Genomic DNA, 14,523 nt, shown 5'->3' with positions numbered 1-14,523 from the left:
GGCATGTTTCACATTCTTGCTTCTTCTTCTGGAATACAATAGAAGGGAGTCCTTCTACCAGTTGATGTTTAGCAAGTTTGTTGATCGTCTTGAAGTTGAGATGGTTGAGTCTCTTGTGCCATAGCCAATTGAGCTCTGAGCTGCTTTTACTGATGAGGCACGTTTCTGGTGGGCTGTCTTCCCAAGAAACGACGTAGAGACTTCCTTGTCTGAATCCCTTCAGAACCACCTTCTTCTGATTGTTTCTAACAGTGAATTCATCCTTTTTGATTTTCACTGTGAAACCACTGTCACAAAATTGACTCACAGACAACAGATTATGTTTAAGACCAGAAACAAAGCTAACATTACTGATACTGGCGTTACCCATGTTGAGCACACCATAGCCTTTTGTTTCTCCAATCGAGTTGTCTCCGAATGCAACTTTGGATCCAGCTTTCTCAACATACTGGGATAGATATTCTTTGTAGCCCGTCATATGCTTCGAGCAGCCACTGTCCAGATACCACGTTCTGATTGAAGCTTTGGCCTCTTCCTTCTTTTTATGTTTCCTGACATTGACCTGCAAGAAAGAGTTGCTTCAGGCACCCAATCAAGCTTTGGGTCCTTCAATGTTAGTTCGAGTTCCCTTTGGAACCCAAATCTGCTTCAGAATTGGTCTGGCTGATTTCTTGCGCTTTGTTGGATGTCTGATCGGTGTCGTTGGCGCTTCAGGTGGCATATGAGCATTCTTCCGTTGAGAAATCCTATTGAAGGCCTCACTCTTGTAGCAGTTCTGTCTGGTGAGTGGTTGAGGTCTTCTTTGCTCGCCGAAGTATCTTCCGTGAGATACTTTAGTCTTTGCAGACTTATGGAGATTTGTCTGACGTCCAGTGGCTTGTCGTCGAGGAAGTGGCATGGCTCGACTGGACTCAGCATTGCTTGATCTCCATGGATGTTGTTCTTTCTGAAACTGAACTGAGGATGTCAGTTTCTGACTGATGTGGCCTATCTTCCTCCTGGGTTGATGAGAAAGATTCTTCTTGGCTCCTGATGTTCCTTCCCGGATCTTTGACTGAAATCTGCTTTCCAGCCTTTTCAATATGATGATCTGGTTGGGAGCCTCCTTAGCTCGTCTGTAGCTTCGTGGAGGTGGAACATTTGATCTGGCCATCAGTCTGCGCTTGTGAACTTCATCCATATCATGATCTCTTGATTCTTCTGAGGTTGTGATTTCAGAAGGATCATTCTTAGAGATGATCATGATATCCTTTCCTTTGGCAGCTGCAACCTTTCCTCCGATGCTGTTGACCAGTCCTTTCGATGGAAAGTTGCTCATCATGGGAGACTGCATCATGCAGTTCTTGACTGTTTCTTCCAGCTTGTGATTAAGCCTTTTGATTTCATGAGAAGCTCTTTCACATTCTGAGTTGGAGATTCTGAGCTCTTCTTCCAGTCGGCTGTTCTCCATGATTAGCTGATCAAGACATGTTTCATCCGGAAAGTAGATGATTGTTTGATGTTTAGCTCGTTCATCATCGATCTCCTTGTCCTTTTTCTGATTCTGCTTGAGGAGATCTTCGAACATTTTCCTCAGCTGACAGTGATCAGTCAGGAGCTGATCAAACTCGTCAGTTTCAACGGATGAGCTATCTCCAGATTCTGAGTGGTCTCCTGAAAGCATCAGGATGTTATCAGTATATGGAGTTTTCGTGAGAGATTTTACCTCTGGGCCATTCATTCCATTGTCGTAGCTGTTGTCAGCTACACTTTCTGATTCGTTGGCCATCAGGGCTCGGCTCTCATCATCTGAGCTGGAACTGTCGAAGTCGGATGATTCTGATGTGTCGTTGGAAGAGTCAGCATCATCAGCAACCATCGCTTTCTTCTTCAAAGATCTGCGATCTTTCTTTGCTTTCAGTTCCCTGCGCTCAGCTGGAGTCAGATCAGGACATTCATGCTTAAAGTGTCCTTTCTTTCTACATCCATAACATTCCAATTCTTTGATGTCGTAAGCGGCTGACTTCCTTTCTCCGCTTCGATCTGTGGAATGTCTGGAGTCCCTTTCTCTTTCTTTTCCCTTGTAGTGCTGCTTGTGGAACCTTCTGTACTTCCGGAACTTGGACTCCATCTTGTTGAATCTGTCAGTCAACAAGGCATATTGACTGAAGAAGTCCTCAGGGTTGAGTTTCGTTGGCTCCTTGATCTGCTTCTTGCCTTCTCTGGTTGAGGCCTTCAGTGCAACTCCTCTTGAGGTTGATGGACCATCTTCGTCTGATCCTCCAGCCTTCTTGTTACCAAGATTTCTCAGAAGATCGAACTCATTTGCCATGAGATCGGAGAAAAGCTTGTTTGTCGGGAGCTGACTGAATCCTGGCTTATGCTGATGAGCGACTGAGTAGATCTGCTATTCTCCTCGTGGCAGTGCTCGAAGAATCTTCAAGTTGATTTCTCGTTGAGTGTATTTGTCTTTGGAAATGGATTGAACTTCATTCAATATGAGATTGAATCTTTGTTCCATTTCCTCGACAGATTCATTCTTGAGCATGAGGAAGGAGTCGAATTTCTGACAAGCTATGGAAAGCTTATTCTCCTTGATCTCCTCAGAACCTACGCACATTCTTTCCAGAATATCCCACATCTCCTTCGCTGTCCTGCACTTGATGATCTTCATGACATACTTGTCAGGAACGGTGCCGGAGATGATGCTTTTGGCGAGGTTGTCTAGCTCATCTTGCTTCCTTTCTTCTGTGGTGAAGTCTGCCTTTGACTTGGGCTGGTCCTCATCGTAAGGTTCCTGATGGATGTCAGTAGGAACCCTTTTTACATTTTCGGTGATAATGATTGGACCGCTGGTAATGACTTCCCACATTCTACAATGTTGGGCAATGAGGAAGCTTTCAAGCCGAAACTTCCATATGTCGTATTTTTCAATACAAAACATAGGTAGAGAAGATAATCTGCTGTGGTTAGTCTCCATCAAAAAAGAGAGAACAGGTAACAGCAGATAAAGCAAGTAGCAAGCACAAAACAATAAGAAAGAGCAAAACTTTTTCGAGACCTTTAATAAGGATCTAGTTCAAGTAGAACTAGTCAGAGACAGATAGTTCTTGCGAACAACCTGCTCTGATACCAATTGTTAGGTCCGGGGGGTCTTGAGTAGGTGTATGGGGGGGGGGAATACACCTATAGGCTATTTTTGTGACTATCTACAAACCTCAATCAGAGGGATCTCAGTCAGAGATAGAAGCGAAACTTTACAAGCAAACAAGACACCTGTTTAACCGAAATAAGTATTGACCAACAGGGTTGACGACTGATACTGAAAGCTCTTCAGTAAAGAGTTATCAGTTAAGTCACTGGAACTTAACTGATCCACGTAAGGGCTTCAGTCGTGTTTGCAAAGATGAAGATGATATCTCTCTTCCTTACTATCAGAGGATAGTGAGTCAGATTGATATCATACGCAGCGGAAATTAAACTTAGTTTCGAATAGCCTCGGTGGAGCAGATAGTTGGATTAAGGTTTATCTTTTCAGTTAGTCAGCATTCAGTTTTATCATTTGAAATAACACAGTTATGAATGTAAAACTGAAAGCTGTAAATAACACAGAGACTTTTACGTGGTTCGGAAAAACTCTTTCCTACATCCACGGCTGGTTGATCAGACCAACAATCCACTCCGCAAGTGCTTCCCTGGTGCACTGCAAATCGTGAACTGAAGATAAACTCTCTCTTCAGCACCTACACACCTCGCGTAGGGTTTCCCTACCTACACACCTCGCGCAGGATTTCAGCACCTACACAGCTCGCGCAGGATTTCCTTGCTAAGCACACCTCGTGCTCAGACTTCCCTATCAGAGTTCAGAACACCTTCTGAAACTCCGAGTCACTCAAACACTCTTATGGGGGAGAGGTTTAAACGAGTGCCAACTATACTTACAAAGAACGAGTTCTTTGAAGCAAGTTTGACCTTTGGCTTCTGGGTACACATAATATATGCCTAGGGTCTAAGAGAATGTATGTAATCAGCAGTGACTGATTTTGGCTTTGGAATTCTCTTCTTCGATTCAAGCTTTGGGCGGTTTAAGCTTTAGGCTGAGTAGCTATTTCGGCAGAGCTTCAGCTTATGTCGTTGAATCGGTGAAGGTTGAAGTGATCCTCGAGCGCTATTTGTAGGAGAACTCTTGAATAGATCCGTTGGCGTAAATCGTCCTCAAGATTTCTTCCGTTGGAGAGCAATTCGAATTTGGGCTGAGGCTTCAATCTTCGAGGTTCCTTGTCTGTGTGGAAACGGCTCTCTTTGATGGACAGGAGATGTGACATCTCTGAAAAGTAATCACCAGATAGGAATGACCTCTGCAGAGATAAGATATTGAGATATCTCTGCATTTAATGCGGCTGTACTTGAGCGTACGTGGCTTCCTCTGAACGTTGGAAGATCAGTCCTATGAGGAATGTTCAACTGATACTTGACTTTAGTATCAGTCCATGGCGCGCATTAAATAATCAGTCTTCAACTGATTCTTCAACTGATACTTCAGTTGGTAACTGCAGTCTTCAGTCTTCAGTCTTCAGTCTTCGTTCTTCAGTCTTCAGTCTTTGACACCGCAACTAAACTAGAAACGAACTCTAACACTTGAGTTCAAAAACGATTCTAGTCTATTACATTTAAGTCCTATGAATTTTGGTATCATCAAAACAAGGGTTAGGATATTCCACAAGGTTCCCAACAGTTAATCACAATGAGCCACATTGGCAAGCGGCGATTAACTCAAATGAGCAGGCTGCAAACAGAAATGTTCAACAACATTTAGCTTGGAAGCCGGCACAGCCAGAGTTTGGGCAGCAACAGGCTGCCCCTTTGACGAAGCAACAACAGGTTGCTCCGAAGGGATCGGCAGAGAAAGATTCGGTTGTGGGTTCTCCAGCCTCGAGGGGGAATACTACAGCTAAGGGAAATAGATTCGACGTACTTGCTATTGATGAATCGGTTTTGTTGCTTGGGAAGGATGTGGCTACGATGACAGGACCGGATTTATTGGAGGTTTCCACGAAGCCGGTACAACATTCAGTTTATGACAAGCCTCTTAGGGAGTATAGCTCAGAGGAGGAGGAGACGATTATTGCGGATAGTGACACCAACATGGGAATGGTGATGAACGATGATATTCGAGGGGCTGTTTCCTCAGTTCCCGGAGAGATTGGAGGAGCGGTGGTGGAGCAGCATTCGGTTGTTGGGGCAGATATTTCTCCGATTAAGGAGGTGGAGGGAGATAAGCAGCACAATCCCACTCCGAAGGACATTGCGAATCGTATAATTCGGTTAGAGGAGCAGGTTAATCAGGGGATGCAACTGCTCTCGGAGTAGAAGCGTGGGCGTGGCCGTCCAAAGGGATCGGGAAAGGGAAGAGAGCCTGTACACACACTTCCGGATGGATGTATTAAAAATCGCCTTAGGAATGCGGAGGAAATGGGTTACAAGCCGAAGGAGTTTGTGGTTGACCTTTCCAATAGGCCTAGTATGATTGCAATGAATAATGTTGTCCATGGGCGTTGGTCAGATGAAATGGATGATTATCCTGAGTTTCGTTATTAGTTGTTTTTTGTTCCTTAGTTTTTTCATCTCTTTTCGAGATTTGTACCCTTAGTCTGCTTCTTTGTGCTTTCAAGGGTTGTTTTTTCTTTTTCTTTTTTATAATAAACTTCTATTTTAATATGAGAACAAGTAATCATTCAGCAAACATCCATATCTATACTATATTAAAAAGGCAGTTTCCAATTTGAAATTAATTTCAAAATTGAGTGACAATTTTATGGTTATAATAAAATTGAAAATTTATGTTTAAACTATAATTTTCTTTTTATTTTCTATTTCTTTAACTTCTTATTTGTTGTTTTATTTTCTTTCCAAAATTATGAAATTCGATTAATTATAAAATATTTAATATGCATATCAAATTAAATATCACGATAAGAGCTTTGATTTGATATATTTTATGCAAATATTTGATTTAAAATGTACAAATTAAATTTGTTTATTTAAAATTTATAAAATTTATCTCTCCTTTCTCGTCTTTTCAAAAAAATGTATTTTTAATTCTTTTTTATTAGTATTTTTTTTATTTTTTTTAACTTTTTTTTTGCTTTTCATAATATCAAATTTTATAATTGTAAATTTTTTTTATTTTTTAATATTCAATTCAAATATATTTAATTAAAATTAATTTTTATTATATTTATGAGTATGATAATTTAGTATATATAAAAAGAGAAGTAAATGTAATTAAATTCAATTTCAATGATATAGTTGGAAGTGGAAGGAAAAAAATACAACTCACGCCAATAACAAATTAACAACTACCCCTTAAACACTCTAAAAAAAACAACTGCCTCTTAAACATCTTAAAAAAAACTACCTATTAAACTACCTCCTAAAAAAACTTTAAAACTATTTAAAAGATCATGCTCCCCTCAAGATAACAATCTTGAATGTGTTCAATATAGTTTTCGAAATTAAATTATCAACATCATCCACCAATTTTGAATTTTGATTTCTTTCATAACATAGACCAATTGTAATTTGCTTTGAATATAACCAATAACATGGTTAATATCATTTAAAATTCTCATTCTTGGAGAAACATTAAAACCTTGCTAGGAAAAATTCAATAGAACAAAAACCTAGTCTAAGGAAAAAGAGTACAGCTGCTCCCCCCGAAAATGATCATTGAATATCTTTGAGTCGATGCATGCCGATCTTATGCACTAACTTTTTAAAAGTCGATGTTGGTAACGTCTTTGCGAATAAGTCCGCCATATTATCGCTTGATCTAATCTTCATGTATCTTTTGAGTTGCGTGCACTTTGACTTCAAAGAAACTCCTCATTTGATGTTAGAGTCTAGATGTTCATGTCTTGTTAAAAACCTCTCCGTAAAAACCCTATGGGAAAAATTCGGTAGAGGAAAAAGTACAAGACGTATATTTACTCATATATTACACTAGTTGTCTCATTAAAAACCTTAACTAAGAAAACCTTGTAGGAAAAAAACTTAGTAAGGGAAAAAGAGTACAACCATTTGGCGTTCAGGGCCATTGACCTTCAAAGTCTAATTTTCGAAACTATTTAAAAGATCATGTTCCCCCTCAAGATAACAATCTTGAATGTGTTCAATATAGTTTTCAAAATTAAATTATCAACATCATCCACCAATTTTGAATTTCGATTTCTTTCATAACATAGACCAATTGTAATTTGCTTTGAATATAACCAATAACATGGTTAATATCATTGAAAATTCTCATTCTTGGAGAAACATTAAATCTTGCTAGCAAGTCAATTTCGAATTGTATATCATGCATGATAAAAGTAGTGCTTCAATAGCACATAAGTATGGAACTTCGGGTCCTAAATAATTTCGTTAATTTCTTTTGGTCTAGGTGATTCTTTATCAACTTCAAGTGATAGAATAATCATTTGATAGCTAATATGATGTGATATTATTCAAAATCTTGTTTGGGTAGGTCGACTAATACATATAAAATATAGTCGATTGGTTTGAAATACTCCATCGGAAATATGCTCGATCTACAAGTCGAGATAATACTTAATTTTAACTAAGTTTTTCAAAACTCATCTTTAGATATGTCATATGAGCTAACTTCCTCAAGTATTTTGAGTATTCATAAATATTCTTTCTTCGGAAAGAATTCACTTAGTTATTTACGGACTTTCACATATATATTTATATTTTAAAGACCTACATAATAATGCAGTCATAATGTCCATAAATTTGATATTTATATCAATGATTACTGCCATAAAATGTTATATAAATAATGAAACATAATGCCATCCATAACATGAGAATATATTTGGGAATCTCAATCCCTTGAGCTACTAACTTCGCTTAATTATTTTCATTTAGTGAGTTCGGCTCTGCCTCATTGCTTACTTCTATATTTTTAAGTGCTTCTGGCACACTAATATAATTTGTTTTGGATCCAAATAATCTTCAAATTGAACTAACAATTTGTTGAGGCAAAAAGTGTTGTCGACAACTATCATTTTTCTTTTATACGATTCTCACGTATTCCCAAAGTTCATGGCAACTTTAGTAAAACTAAATTTTCACCATTTCCCATAATATTTGGTCTAGTTGTTTCGTAATCCCAATATTACGATAATTTAGTGCACGTGCAAAATGTATTGGGATTATCATCATCAGGACGATCCTCTTCATGAGGTTTTTGGAATGATTTGATTTCTTTATTTGATTTTGTAATCCGCGGATATTTTATCTTGGGCACCAATAAGTCGTTTACGCTTCTGGCGTCAATAAGCATTGAATCAAATTCGTCCATCTAGGACTTCGATTATTTGTGGTGCAATATAACATGTATATAAAATTTCACTCCTTTGGCAGTCTGTAATAATTTATTGAACTTTTGGTTCAATAATGCGTGAATCTAACATACTTAGTCCAACAAGAAATTTACGGCATTGTATAATTCATCATTCACATATATCTCCCTCTAATGCCGAAAAATATTTTTAGTTGGATAATCAAAGTATCAATATATGAATTGATCCTCAATTATTGGCTCTATATATGTATTTTTCACGAAGTATACATATAATTTTCATAGATCTATGAGTGCATTTAAATGGTGATAAAAGAATTTAGTAGATCGGAAATCCTCTTCAGGAGGTATTTTAATCACTCACTAATTGTAATGTAGACAACCCAAATACTCAAGTCTTGAGTTATTTTAAAATCATTTGGGTGTATGAATTTGAAATTCATCTCGACATGACTATATGATAAAATAATAGATCATGTATAATTATTCAATTCTCATCGGAGAATCAATGAAGCTCTTCCGGAGCCCATACAAAAATAATATTAATTTTCAATTGTGTTACCCCTATTCTCAATAAAGATTCATGAAAAACTATTGAATTGAGATGACGAATTGCTCTTCAAGAGCTTGTAATATTCATCATGAATATTAGTTGTGCTACTTCGGGAGCAACAATATAAGTCAAATAGATAAAACAATGTAATAATTAAATGAAATACTAAATAATAAGTAAATACCGAAATAAATTTTAAAATAAAATTTATATCTCAATATTTTAATATTCTTCCGGAATATTAACTTTATCTCACGTGTTCATTGGGAACACATTATATTTCATATTTAATATGAAGAGATATTGTTGTATCTTTATCAAGAACTTCAACAATTTATTTTAATAATCTTCAAGATTATTAAGAATCATAAATTCATTCCACAATGATGAATTAATTAAATAAAGCAATCCTTCAGGGATTGTATTAATAAACCGATTCAAATGTGCTCATCAGGAACACATTATATTTAAAATTAAGGGATATCGTTGTGTTTTATAAAAAAATTCCAACGATTTTGTCACATCCCACTATCCCAATGACGGGTTAACCGGGGTTATGACTTGGGTTGAACAATAAGAAATGGAAATGGACAATTACTTAACATTAAAGTATATGGAAATGTCACTCATAGATAAAATGCTAGGATCATATATGATTATTTGGATACTTATAAAACATACACATAAATGAGAACTGATTAAGGTGGGTTACCCAATAACACGTGTCACAATTTCATAACATAAAGTTATCCTAATCAAAGTGTTTTGCAGTGGAAAACGTGTGAGATATACATATGAAGATGTATACTCAAGGTTACATTTCTTGAAATGTCAAAGGAACACCCGCTCAACATCATTCCATTCCATCAACTGCTCAACCTGCACATTTAGAAATACATGCAGGGCTGAGTATAAAAATACTCAGTGGGCATAGCCGAAAATACAACATGCATACATATATAAATTGAACTGCCATAACAGTAACACACAGGGTTTTTCTTAAATGACCTGCGCTTACTAAAATATTTCTTTCATTTTCATAAAGTCGATCGGCCGATCATTTTCCTTCATATGATCCATATCTGTTCCTTTCTATCACGCGCCGGGAAGGAGGCCTCCTTACCACGGACGCCAAGACCGGTCGCAAGCGACTCGCGGTCTCCATAAGTGTACACGTTAACCCTAGCTAGCGACCTTTGTCTAGCATAGGATCCCAATTGGATTTCCTTTAAAGTTGGCGAACCAACACAGATAGGATACATATAAAAACATAAACATTTTTGGCAGTCAATCATTTCATAAACATTTCATTTCATTTCATAAACATTTCATTTTCATTTCATAAGAGTCATTTATCATTTGGGCATAATAATAATATGAAATTAACAGTTAAAATCATCTCATGCATATATTCGTATAAGAGGCCTACGACACGCAGGGGATCTCTATATACGTATAGTAAAAGTAATGCCCACCTGGTTAGGCAAAGCCTGAAGATCATAATCACATATAAACCTGTCTTGGGAAGCAGCGCTAATCCCCCTGGTCACAAAGCCTACAAGAAATTCTATTCTTAATAGGTCTCGTGAAGCTAACTTAAAGTCTTAGTGGATGTACTAAACATTCTTGATTCATCACGCCGGGTTTCCAAAATTTAGTAAATAAATAATTGAAAACTAAATTCTTGAGTTAAGGACACCAACAATATCCTTACTCGATTTTCTTAAAAATTGGAATTATAATTAAAACCAATTAAATACTTTTATTGCAAGTATAAATGCAATTTCATGTCATGCTTAGTATATAATAAGTAATTCACTTAAAATATGCACATAATAATAATATAATATTATTATGCAAATAATTCTTTAAAATAATAATTAATCAAACTCAATTATGAAGTCCAATTAATTAATAAGTTTAGTCCATTTTATTAAGAACTGCAAAGCCCAAAACCTCTTTAAAATCGGTCCAACTGTTTTAATTAAATAAAGGGCCCAACACCTTAATAGAATACTGCAGCCCATCTTTTAAATAAAAGAGACCCAACTGAAAAAAAAAATAAAGCAAGGCCCATCAGCCAATTAAATTAAAATCGGCCCATCTCCTCATCACAGCCCAATCCTCAAACCCAAAATCTTACTCAGCCCAAGTGAAATTAAAGTATAGCCCATCTGCAAAACCCAACTCCCAAGCCCAACCCTAGCCCAATATCCCCACCCCCCTTTTCTTCCCCCATCGGTCACAGACTCACACTCACACATCTCTCTTCCTCACAGCCGCTCACTCTCTCTCGCTCTCTGCCTCTCCCGCCGCCACCACCGGACGGCAGCACCGTCCCCGGAGGCCGGCGGCTCCGCCTCCTCTCTCCTTCCCTTCGACCTCAAGTCTCCCTCTCACTCTTCCCCCACCTCACAAACCAACACACGCCGCGCCATCCCCCTTCTTCCTTTTTCCCGGCGAAGAGCGCCGGCTTCCCGAGCAGCAGCAACCGCGGAGAACCCACGGCCGCCGCAGTCAGAAACAGCCACCGCCGCCTGACCTAGCTTCCCTGAAACCACCGATTCCCTCCTCCTTCCGACGACAACAGCTCGCTGCCGCCGCCAGTCTCTCTCCCTCTCGACTGCTCTCACGGCCGCTGGAGCTCGCTGGAGCAACGGCGACCACGACAGGCTCCACCTCCGCTGCTACTCCATCGTGCCCGGACCAGACCACCTCTCCCTCACTCCCGACTGATCGGCTACAACAGCGACGAGCCGCTGCTGCGCCTGAACCCTAGCTCCCTCTCTCTCACCGTGGCCGGGCGACAGCAGCGCCGCTGCCGTGCCGTGCCTCCGTCCGCCTCCCGACTCAACACAACAAGTTCGAACAGAGAAAGTTAAAGCTTCAAGACTTTTTTTTTTTTACTCTTCTTTTCATTTTTAAAACAAATCATGCTTTCATTGATGTATATGCACAGATTATGTATACATATCTATTTTCATAGTAAAGTTCATTTTTTTGGGAGACTCAATGAATGGGTGTATGCTTGTGATTTTTGCTTGGTGAAGTTTGCACAGATAAGGCGAAATGTGTGTTTAAATCATACTGTAAAATGAAATATCAAAGTGAGTTCAAAGCTGAAACCTTGAATGAGATGGTGGTGTCTGTTTGTTTCTGGATTGTTGAAGGAGATGAGCTTGGAATATATTTTGTATAGACTTATGAATCTGAGTTTCTTTCTTGCGAAGTGATATGTGGTGAGTGATCAATTAATTTGTGCCTAATGGAAAAAGGCAGAAACTTGGTTGATGTATAGTTGTATTGCAGATGAGGAGTCTGACTGTAAAGGCATGGCTTGAATGCCTGTAAAGCAGGCATGGCTTGAATGCCTGTAAAGGAGTAGGTGTAGTGGGTGTATTGCAGTAGGGAAGTTGGTGATGTGCAGTAGAGGAGTTAGTGGTGGGAGTAGGTGTAGGAATAAAAATAAAATAAAATAAGATAAAATAAAATAAAAAGTCTTCCAGGTTGTACTATGAAAACTGTAATAATCGTTCAGGGTTCGCTAAATAAATAGCTCGTGAAAATACTTGAATGCTAAATTAAATAAATATGCAATGCATATAATTTATTTACTAAATTTACAAATGCTTTTGTAAATCATTTTTGTTGGAATTAAAATAAATTCTTTTTTTTTTTATATCCGGCGTGAATCATCTTACTTCTAAATTTCGAAAATAAATTCTAAATTTAACTCAGGGAAACGGGGTATTACATTCCTCCCTCCTTATAACAATTCCGTCCTCGGAATTGCATATCTGGTATTCTATCTTGTGATACTAGTCATTCGTTTCATTCATTTTTTTTTTTTTTTGTGGCCTTTTCCATCCTGTGATGGTTCCACTACATGACGAAAACAATATTATTGCCTCGTAAAACTTGAATCTTGCGATCAAGTATCTGGACTGATTTCTCATCACAACTTAGGTCCTGACTAGGACTACTTCATCTTGCTTAATCACATGCTTTCTTAATTGCGAGGTGCTATACATATTGTATACATCCACAATGCTTGGTGGCAGAGCCAACCTATAGGCTACAAAGACCTAACTTATCTAGGATCTCAAAAGGTCCTATATAACGGGGTCGTAACTTGCCCCTCTTTCCGAAACGTATAACTCCCTTTGAGGGAGAGACTTTGAGGAAAACTCGATCCCCAACATTAAATTCTAATTCCAATCGGCGTTTATCGGCGTAAGACTTTTGTCTATCTTGAGTTTCTTTGATTCTTTGCTTGATGTGGTCGACTTTCTCAATCGCCTGTTGGACCAGTTCAGGACCTAACAACATTCTTGCACCCACTTCATCTTAGTAAAGTGGTGAACTACCTTAATTGTTTCCTTCGTCCTAAGTCACCTTCTCAGATTTGACTAGGGACTTCTAATATCAAACTTTTCTCATCATCTTGGTAACTTTCACTTAAAGATTAATGGCACTCCTTCTGCCATGTAAACTCATTTTCTCATTTTCAAATGATTATTTAATGGGGGTTTCTAAGTTTCTATTGTGGTGGCGTTCCAACTTTATTCTTGCTGTAGCTTCTGGCACTTTAGCCAAAGCATTCACTCTCTTAACTTGAGCCTACTAGCCTTGGGGTTGGGTTATACCTTAAGTTTAGTTCTAGCGCTTTCCTTCCATTTCCTTTTTCTTTACCTCCATCTTGAGGTGGTGTACATATCTTGTTCGTGCGTGAACTTTTTCCTTCTCCAATTTGTTGTAGTGACTCGGTGGTGAGAGTCTCGTTCATTGCTTGTTCCTTCATAATATCTCCCTAGTTTACTAGGGGAATTGAAAATCTCATGCCGCGATTTATTTACGAACTCCTTTACACATTTCTCATTATTCATTTATAAATGACTTAAATAAACATTTTAAACTCCATTAAAAAGGAATTGATTTAAAACATTTTAATCCTTTTAAAATCCATGCTTATAAAGCCTTAACTCATGCTCTATCTCATATTCTATCTCTTTATTCATCTCTATATAAACTCTCCACTCATCTCAAATCCTTAAGTTCAAGGATAAGTTTCAAGAAAATCATGGTACTAAGTCTCGATTTATCTCTCATATAAGGCTCGTCTAATCTCATTCAACACATAGACAACACAATCACATAAGGCACATAAGAAAACACAATCAAACATTATCAAAACATGCTCTGTTTTTACACTGACTCAACTTCAAAATCTAACCTGTTCTTACTCCGACACCTCCTGGACTCGAGACTCATACCAAAAGAAAGGTCATCGAGTCTAATTTCATATATAAAAAAAAAGTAGAGTCAAAAACTCGAAGTATTGTAGGAGATATGACTGTGTTACTACAGTCTACCATATTCGGCAGTTTTGAGCAATCGAAAACTTGGATTTTTGAAAAAAAAAAAATAGTAAATGTTGTCAAACTGGGCTCACATTTTGTGGATATCTAGCTAACACAATAAGGTTAATACCATAAAATTTTGGAAAGCTAGAGCACACAGGAAGCTACTGAAATGAATGACTCTTTCCCCTGCTCTCTGAAACTCTCGGTAGTAATGTGCAGTTTCGGTTTTGTATTTTATAAAAATAATAGACGAAGTCCAAATG

The 14,523-nt window shown here is 38.0% G+C and overlaps 1 long non-coding RNA gene across 1 annotated transcript; it reads right to left on the bottom strand.

Moving 5' to 3' along the window:
* Positions 1 to 9,478: 9,478 nt before the first annotated feature.
* On the bottom strand, positions 9,479 to 12,316 carry LOC130986883 (uncharacterized). Its single transcript, XR_009089467.1, has 3 exons — positions 12,024 to 12,316; positions 10,373 to 10,452; positions 9,479 to 9,776 (listed from the first exon to the last, which is right to left on the bottom strand). It is a non-coding gene; the product is annotated as an uncharacterized LOC130986883 (long non-coding RNA).
* Between the last annotated feature and the right edge of the window lie 2,207 nt (positions 12,317 to 14,523).

The sequence above is a fragment of the Salvia miltiorrhiza genome, chromosome 5, assembly GCF_028751815.1.
Source record: "Salvia miltiorrhiza cultivar Shanhuang (shh) chromosome 5, IMPLAD_Smil_shh, whole genome shotgun sequence".
NCBI lineage: Eukaryota > Viridiplantae > Streptophyta > Magnoliopsida > Lamiales > Lamiaceae > Salvia > Salvia miltiorrhiza.
Note: the sequence above shows the minus strand (reverse complement) of the source record. Positions and strands in the feature narration are given on the sequence as shown.